This window comes from Budorcas taxicolor, chromosome X (assembly GCF_023091745.1).
Source record: "Budorcas taxicolor isolate Tak-1 chromosome X, Takin1.1, whole genome shotgun sequence".
NCBI classification, from domain to species: Eukaryota; Metazoa; Chordata; class Mammalia; order Artiodactyla; family Bovidae; genus Budorcas; species Budorcas taxicolor.
In genome coordinates, this window is record NC_068935.1 from 135,205,932 (window position 1) to 135,215,650 (window position 9,719).

A 9,719-nucleotide genomic window follows, 5' to 3' on the forward strand; every position below is an offset into this window, starting at 1 on the left:
CACATTCAGTGGACGCACGGACGGATGACGAGCCTCACAAGACAGGGCTGAGAATAGCCTCCGAAATGCCCAGCTCCTCAACGTGCCAAACAGCAGCCCCGAGGCGGCTTCTGGTTCAGGCCGGTGACGTCAGAGGGCGTGAGTGAGACGCAGCCTCCGTGATACCCAGCTCCACACGTGCACAGTCCGTCAGGCCCAAAGCAGCTTCCGGTTCAGCCCAGTGACGTCACAGGATGAGAACTAGGAGCGGCCTCCGCGACGCCCAGCTCCTCAGAGTGCCGTCCGTCAGCCCCGAGGCGGCTTCCGGTTCAGGCCGGTAACGTCACAGGACGTGACTGAGACGCAGCCTCCGCTATGCCCAGCTCAACATGTTCACAGTCCTGAAGCAGCTTCCAGTTCAACCTAATGACGTCGCCAACAAACCCGTCAGCCCAGATGAAGTCGCCTGCGACGGTGTTGGTACGGCTGGTGGCCTACCCCAGGCACTGGCCCCGCACCCATGCGCAAAGGTAGGAGAGCCCACACTGGAGCAGCTTCTCGAGGGACCAGGCCGGGTGGATGCGGAAAACTCCAGATTCTCTGTGAGGTTGATACCGGCCACCAACAGCCTGCCTGAGACAAGAGAGGGGCTGGTGTTCATGGTGCTGGTAGTGGGGTCAGCTGCCCACGTGTGCAGTCACTAACTCACGGAGTCATGTGGCCAACCAAACTGTGTGGTCACTGACTCACATGGTCACCCACCCACGGGGTCAGTACCCCATGCAGTGATCCCTCCACTGGCCACCAACCCCCGTGGGCACCCACCCATGGGGTCACTAACCTGCGAGGTCATGTGCTCACCTGTCCACCCACTCACACCGTCACCCGCCCACATGGTCACCCACTCACTGGGTCAGCAACTCACATGGTAACCCACCCTACAGTCAGCAACTCAAACCGGTCACCCACCTATGTGGTCTCCAACCCACATGGTCTCCAACCCACACCGTCTCCCACCCATGTGACCAGTAACCCATGGGGTCACCCACCCATGCAGTCACCCACCCATGGGGCCCCTAACCCATGGGGTCACCTGCCCACGCAGTCACCAAGCTGTGCCATCACCCACCCAGACTCTGGCCTCCGCAGAGGTCAGAGATTCAGATGTCGGACAGAGACTGAAGTTCAGACAGCAGGGGGCTCATAGGGGTGTTGACTCATGAATTTCTCCTGTTACAGAGGGCAGGCGGGCTGGACAGTGACCCCAAAGATGTCCACGTCCTGGCCCCGTGTGGTGGACACAATAATGTCCACACGGATGTCCACATCCTGTCTACATCCTGACCCCCTGTGGTGGACACAGTAACGTCCCCAAGGATGTCCACGCCCTGGTCCCCATGTGGTGTACAGAATAACGTCCCCTAATATGTCCTGTTCCATTTCTCCACTTGAACCCCAAGCCAGCCCCATGTGCTAGGACATGCATGTGACCAGGTGTCCCGGTTTGAAGGTGGCACTCCCCGGGAGTGGCTGGAGTGGCTGCAGTGCTTCATGTGCTCCAGGCAGTGGATGAGGTCTCGGGGCTTCACCTGGTTCCCCCACCAGTAGGGGATGCCGGGCCACAGTTCTGCATGCTGACTCATGGATGCCTTGTCTTTGTACGACAGGATGACCTGCTGGCCCTGGGACCACAGCTGGTGCAAAGTTGGCACCTCCTGGGGGGAGAATCATCCAGGTGCCTGTGAGACATGTGCACAGGGGTTATTGGGGTGCCTTGTGACACGATGTGTCAGTTATTGGGGGTGTCCGAGAAGCTACAGTGATTTGTGGATTATTACGGTGTCTATGAGCAGTGATGGGCTGGTTATTGGGTTCTCTGTGAGAAGAGACAGTCATGGGTGGGTTATTGGCATGTCTCAGTACAGACACTAGTGGGTAGATTACTGGGGCATCTGAGTGGAGATGGTGATGAGTGGGCTATTGGGGTGTCTTGAGCACTGATTGGTAGATTTCTGGGGTGTTTGAGTGGAGACAGTGGTGGGTAGATTACTTGGGTGTCTTGAGCAGTGATGGGTCAATTATTGGGGTGCCTGAGTGGAAACAGAGGTGGATGGATTATTGGGGTTTCTCATAGGAAATGGCAGGTGGATTACTGGGGTATCATGAGGTGTGATTGATTGGTTTTGGGGGTGTCTGAATAGAGACCAGGCAGGGTATTGGGGGTGCCTGTGACCAGTGATGGGCTGGTCATTGGGGTGTTTGAGTGGAGACCGTGGTGAGTGGATTACTGGGGTTCCATGAGCGGCGTCATCTGGTGCCTGAATCAGCCTCACACAGTGAGTGGATAATCTGATTACAGTGAGGCCTAGTGCTCCCACTGCCCCCGCTACCAAGAGCATGGGGAGCCTGTGGCCCCTGCTCATCCCACAGGCACACAGCATGTCCCCAAAGATGTTCTTGATGCAGCACATCAGGTACTCGTGCAGGTCCTCCATCACGCCCTCCAAGTTCCTGCATGCCAGGATAACCTCCTCCTGGGGGTGGTTCTCCAGCCACTCTGAGATCTCCGTGAGCATGTCCTGGGTGGGGTTGGGGAGAAGGGCCTTGTAGTGAGAGACAGGGTCGTGGGTGGGGAATTCCCCCAGAACAGCCACTCTACAGACAGGTTGGGGTGTCCTAACACACAAAGACATAAACCATGGTGCCTGCTCCCCAGGGACCCAGCTTCTCCTGAGTGGCAGTGGGGAGCCGTGGCATTGCTCTGGTGTGTGTGTGTGTGTTTGTGCGTGTGTGTGTGTGTGTGTATGTACACACTCCTGTAGGTACAGGTGCACACACAGGTGTGCATGTGTTCAGGCTCTGTGTGTGCATAGATATGCATGTGTGTGTGTGTGCACAGCAGCAGAGAGCAGTGCTTATAATATTGTGTGAAGTCTGTACTACAGGGAGTGCGCAAGGCCAGCAGGGTACATGCACACTGAGGCCCAGGACAGAACCTCCAGACCCCAAGGGTCATTAGGTTCTGTGGTGGGGGCACTGGGGGCCAAGGCCAGAGTGAGACATTAAGTGACTTGGCCAGCAGCTGAGAGAATGGACTGGACACCCCAAAACTGGACACAGGAAAAGATGTGTCAGGGATCTGGTATAGCCAAATTCTGGGAGACACCCCAGAGGCCAGGGGTGCAGGTGTGAGTTCAGAAACGCATGTTGGTCGGGAATTCTGAGTGTCTGATGCCAGAGGTCAGCCCTCTCATGCCTGGAGTGGATGTGTGTCCGTCCCCTTAGAGGTCAGTGTCTTCTAACTGGAGTGGACCTGTGTTGTCCCTTTAGAGGTCAGCCTCTCCTGCCTAGAGTGACCGTGTGTCCATCTGAGTGGATGTCTGTCCATCCCCTTAGAGGTCAGCATTTTCTAACTGGAATGGACCTGTGTTGTCCCCTTAGAGGTCAGCCTCTCCTGCCTGGAGTGACTGTGTCCATCTGAGCAGACGTGTGTCCATCTGAGTGGATGTGTGTCCATCCCTTAGAGGTCAGAATCTTCTAACTGGAGTGGGCCTGTGTTGTCCCCTTAGAGGTCAGCCTCTCCTGCCTGGAGTGACCATATGTCCATCTGAGTGGATGTGTGTCCATCCCCTCAGAGGCCCTCCCCCTCCTGCCTGGACCAGACTTGGGTGTCCCTGGCTTGCGGACCCCCCATCTGCACCCCTGTCCCCACCCCCACCTCCATGAGGGCCGTCGTGTACACCATGTGGCCAGAGTGCAGGTTCCTTTCGGTGCCCTCCTCCATGTGCGCCATCTGCAGGTCCTCACACCAGCATCCAGGTGCTTTGTGATGCTCAGGACCTGCACACAGAGGTCGGTCATCTGTGCTGGGCACAGAGGGCGGCCCCCCACTCAGGGGCTGGGCATGCACTGAGGATGCCCAACTGAGGGCCACGTTGGCCACTGTGAAATCAGCCTTGTTGGTGCTGCTGGGGTTGAGGCCCTGCTTCTGGGAACAGGGTCTCCAGGGTCACTGGTCATGTGGAGCACAGAGTCCGGGTCCAGATTGTGGTCTTGCGGGGGGGGAGGTGTTCCTGCAGAGTCCAGCCTCACCCTCCTCTCAGGCAGTCCCTGGGTGGAAGCTCCCTGTGGGTTCAACAGCCCAGGCTCCACGACACCCAAGCTGGACCCTTGGACATGAGGACACACTAGACCCACAGAGGTCTGTGCCCACCCCCACAAACAGCACTAGGAAAGGCAAGAAGTAATCAAGGGAAGAGAACAAGAGGACGAAGCATCTGTCCACCACACAAATAAGACAGGGAAAAGCAAAAAATAACTTTAACATAAATTGAAAAATGAAAGTTGCTCAGTTGTTTCCAACTCATTTCGATCTGGTGGACTGTAGCCCACCAGACCCCTCTCTCCGTGGAATTATCCAGGCAAGATTACTGGAGTGGGTTGCCTTTCCCTTCTCCAGGTCTTCCCAACCCAGGATCAAACCCACATCACCCTCATTGCAAGCAGATTCTTTACCAACTGAGCCACCAGGGAAGCCCTAATATGAATTTGTAGCAGAAAATGTACTATGTCCTCTACAAGGAGTCATAATGGAAAAAGCCAAAAAAAAAAAAAAAAAGGATAAAAAATGGGGAAGAAAATAATAGATTCTTTCTATCCAAAATAAAAGAAAAAGCAAAAACTACTATTAAGATAAACTAGTAGCAGAAAATGGTATTGTGTTCTCTACACAGAGTCATAATGGAAAAAGAAAAAGATAGAAGGATAAAAAGTGGGAAAGAAAGTCAGAGCCCCCCCCCCCCTCCCGCCCCGCAATCCAAACTAAAAGAAAAAACAAAGACTCATATGAATATAGTCAGCTTTTGTCAGGCACTTGCCATCCACCTCTACAAGGATTAAAGGAAGTGCTACTGCAGCCGCTGATCTTAAACACCTCCTGAAAGACCACCACCTGTGCCCCCGACCCCGCACACACCCAGGTCTCTTTGGCAGCCATACCACTTGAGACCATGGCACTGAGGTCCCCCAGTATGGAGGGGACCCTGCCCTGGAGGGATGCAGAACAGAGGGACCCAGCACCAAGGGACCATCAGAGCAGAGGAACCCCAGTCCTGCAGGACTCCCGGGCTCTGGTGGACCCCCTCCTGCTCGCTCCCTCCTCTGGGTGTGAGCTCTTAAGGCCAGGCTGTAGGCACTTGATGCAAGCAGGAATGTAGTTTGTCCACATTCCAGCTCTGGATCTCTGCCAATCAGATCCCCTGAGAAGGATTCCAGCAACCTGGGACCTCCCAGGAGGAAGCAATTACACAAGGTAAGAGCTGTGCTTGACAGCCTCTTGTCCTCTTGGGAGCACCAGCCTGGGAGCAGAAAAACCAGGAATATGAGTGCCCCTCCAGTGCGGGTTCAGGAAATTGGGGGCCATCTGTCCTCTAGGTGGGCCCCTGCTCCTGCGGGCACCTGGGCCCAGGTGGGTTTTCTATCCCATCCTGCATCCACCCCCTGGCTAACGTGTGTGCCAGTGACAGGACCACTGTCAACTGGGTGCCCCCTCCCCACAGACAGGGCCCCCGCCATTGACTCCTCTCCATCCTCCACAATGACTGCCTCCCACCCCAGCTTCTCTCCACCCCATAAAACCCCCAATCCACCCTGGAGAAGCCCTACAGGGGAGGGGTGTGAGTGTGTGCATGTGTTCTCTGTCGCTTCAGTCATCTCGACTCTCTGTGACCCCATGGACTCTAGCCTGCCAGGCTCCTCTGTCCATGGGATTTCCCATATGAGAATACTACAGTGGGGTGCCATTTTCTCCTCCATGGGATCTTACCTATCCAGGGATCAAACCCGGGTCCCATGCATTGCAGGCTGATTCTTTACCATCTGAGAAAGTCGGTAAAGAAAGTCTCCCTGGAGGGGGTGCCGGGGTGCAAATATAAACCCACCTCAGAGCACATGGGAACTCAGCTATTGCTTATCTGGGACCAGGAAGGAGCTCTGGTGACAGCTCAGCTGGACAAAAGGTGGGACCCAGCCTCCCCCTTGCCCTCCCAGCTCCCCCAGCCTCTGTGACTTCAGACAGTGATGTTGTTAGTCCATGGGTCCCCGTTCTGGCTTCAGGCTGGTTCCACAGTAAAGCTGTGTCCTTTCCTACCTTTCTGGGAGGCTCTCTGGGTGGGGAAGATCTCCTGGAGGAGGGCATGGCAACCCACTCCAGTATTCTTGCCTGCAGAATCCCATGGACAGAGAAGCCTAGTGGACTACAGTCCATGGGGTCGGAATGAGTCAGACATGACTGAGCGACTAAACAATTCTGCTTTACAGCAGGTTTGTTCTCAATGCCGTTCCCCCAAGAGGGATAAGGACACCGCCCCCTGTGGGTGACACTAGTGGCTGGAGCTGTGTCCAGGGCCCGGGCGTGCCTGCAGACCCTCACCTGTGTGGTGGACCACTTGAGCACCACGGGCAGGGTGACACATGGCAGCACATTGCCCAGAAGCTGCAGCAGCCTCGACTCCTTGTGAGAGATGGGTAACTTCTTATGCAGGCAGTAGTTCGTCGTGCTGTGGCTCCCTGCAGGCAAATCAAGTGGGGAACACGTCACCCCCTGAGCCTGTCCTCTGTGCCCCCAAGCCGCCCTAAGGATGCACAGCTATAGCGCCATGGCTTATGGGGGAGTCCCAAAAGTCATATCCCACTGAGTCCTGGGAACTGAATGTTGTCTTGAAGTGGAGTCTCTGCAGATGTGAGAAAGTGAAAGTCAGTTTATTTAAGGAATCCCATTTTTGGACAGGAAAGGCTTAAGATGGGTTTTGATTTTATGGTTTGTTGTTTCCCAGGTGGTGCTCATGGCAAAGAGCCTGCTTTCCAAAGCAGGAGGGATAAAGGATGCAGGCGTGATCCCTGGGTTGGGAACATCCCCTGGAAAGGGAATGACAACCTACTCCATTATTCTTGCCTGGAGAATCCCATGGACAGAGGAGCCTGGCGGGTACAGTCCATGGGGCTGCAAAGAGTCAGACACAACTGAGCACAGACAGACCCTCTCTAGTTACAAGTATTTTGAAGTTATTCATAGTATTTTCAGGCTCTTTATGATGCCAATGTTGTGGTCATTTATGTGTGGTTTCACTTATTCTTTTCCCTTTTAAATCTGTGTGATCTGTTTCAGAAACAGTGTGGAGAGGTTCACACTTTAGCAGTTACCTGGCGACAATCCAGAAATCCTTCCCTTCTGTCTCTGAACATAGGTTTGGACTAGCTTTATTTCTTTCTCATTTTTTCTTTTATTTATTCTCAGGGTCAAGGTATGGGAAGGAGGATTTACAAGTTCATAATATAATTTGATTTGATGATGTTATGGAAGAGTGGATGGATGGGTGGATAGATAAGTGGATGGATGGATGAATGGATGGTGAGTGGGTGGATGGCTCGATCAGTGGATGGGTGGATGGATGATGGATGGGTGGATTTATGGATGGATGGGTGGGTGGATGGGTGGGTGGTTAGATGGATGGATGAGTGGATGGATAGGTGAGTGGGTGTATGGACAGATAGATGAGTGGATGGGTGGGTGTGTGGGTGGATGGATGGGTGGGTGGGTCAGCAGCATGTGGTCCATGCACACAGTGGTGTATGAGTCACCATGAAAAGGAGTGAAGTTCTGACACAGGCTACATCGTGGATGGACCTTGAACACACAATGGTCAGTGAGAGAAGCAGACACAGAAGGACACCTTTTACCTGCCCATTTATAAGAGATGTCCAGAACAGGCAAATTTACAAAGACAGAAGCAGATGAGTAGTGCCCGGGCTTGGGGGAGAGGCATCATGAGTTATTTTGTAAGGGGTACAGGAAGGAGAGTGGCCAATGGCCCCTCTGTGGATGGAGGAGGCCTGAAGACTCGGAAGCCTCCTCCTTGTGGGGCCCTCAGAGCCTTCCCCACTGGGAAGCACCCGGAAAGGCTGAGAGACTGGGTCTATGGTTCCCTGTCTGCTCCACACCCTCAAGGGAAGAGCCATGTGGGGGCCCTTCCTCCCGGGGCAGGGGTGGGATGGCCGGCATAGAACCCCACAGCTGTCGAGAGGGTGAGAAAGAGTCTAAACCTGCCTTCCATAGAAAACAGCACTTCCTGTTTGTCCAAATGTCCATGTGGGCTCCCAGCAGGCAGTGCCCAGGGTCACAGAGCCAGGGCAGGGCCCAGTGTGTGCACGGCTAGAGGAGTGCTGGTGGGGAATGGGGCATGTTTGCTCCTTGAGGAGGTGAGCAGGGTTCTGTCTGGCAGGGACCCTCCCCTCCCAGCCCATGGTGTCTGGTGGCCACCCCTCTGATGGCCTGAGCAAAGTAGTGTCACCCTGGAAGTGCCCGCCTGCCTGGTCACCACCGGGCATCCCCAAGTCCAGATGCCCACCCATAGCTGAGCTTTGCAGCACTTTTTGCAACCAAGCTGGCTGGAGTCAGAGGTTCCTCATTTTAATTACATAGTTCTGGTACCACTTAGGTTGTTTTGGGGGCGGGTGACCCCCTTAAACTTTGGGCCCTCCAGGCTCAAGTGCAGAAGGTGCTGCAAAAGCTCTGATGGAAAACATGGATGGAAAGGTGAGGGGTCCCCAGGAATAGGACAGAGTGGCTGAGAAAACACAACCCCGCCCCCCAGGGAGGCTGGCATGTGTCCTGAAGGCAGGCTCTCGGGGGTTCACTTACCTTCCGGGTTGAATGGGATAAAGTGGACAGACAAGGGAAGGTGCTGGTGTATGTATGTATGTGTGTGCAGTATGTGTGCATGTGTGTTTGGTGTGTGTGTGTGCATGTGTGTGTGTGTTCCAGGTGCATGTATCCATGTGTGTGTGTTCAGTGTGCCTGTGTGTGCCTGTGTGCATGTTTGGCTCCGAGGCTTCCCACACTCGGACCTGTCTCGCAGCTGCATCCCTGCCGAGCCGAGCCTGTGGAGCCTCACCTGGGTTGGAGAGGTGGTGCAGGGGCATGTCCCAGAGCCGAGAACTCAGCGCCGACATTCAGTCCAAGTTCACCTTGGTGGCACAGGAAGGAGCTGGGCGAGCTCACCTGCCAGGCCATCGGAGGCCGAGCCTGGGCGATCTGGGGAAGGAAATGGGGCTTTGCATAATTAAAACAAGACGTGCAGAGGACCCAGTGCTGGCGGTGCAGAGCCGTGTCCCTGAGAAACCGGTACCTGCAGACTTCTCTCCAAGAGAAAGGAGGGTGGGGTGGTGGAGAGGGAAGAAGTGCTCTAGAGACAGAGAAACTGAGACACAGAAATGGACATAGACATGAAGAGAGACAAACAGAAGTAGGGCGAGGGGAGAGAGAGACACAGGAGGTTAAGTGGGGGTTTGAGGGGGAGCATGGGAGAGGGGAGACAGGGACCAACAGACCCCAGCAGCTCAAGTCTGTTCTCCCTGAGGCTAGAGCTGGTGACCCACTCCAGAGGGTCCCCCTTCCTCACACTGTGCACAGCCCCCTCCTCTTGGGGCTGAGAGGGGCCCAGTTGAGCCTGTGGGTTCCAGGTATGGGGGCTTCCATCCTAGTGGCGATGGAGCCCAGGCACAAGGTCACACACCCTTCACTCCCCAGAGGCGGTCTCTCCATCTGGTGGGTGTTGCTGCAGTAAAAGTGACTGGACAGGCTCCCAGGATGAAGCACCTACCTGAGCAGCTAAGAAGCTGGGAATGCCTCCAGTCAGGGTCTGAGTGTCCCCTCTCTCCTGTTATGGGTGGATGTCCTGGTG

General features: G+C 55.0%; 1 pseudogene; it reads right to left on the minus strand.

Moving 5' to 3' along the window:
• Positions 1-308: 308 nt before the first annotated feature.
• Positions 309-9,049, minus strand: LOC128069674 (PI-PLC X domain-containing protein 1-like; annotated as a pseudogene).
• Positions 9,050-9,719: the final 670 nt, after the last annotated feature.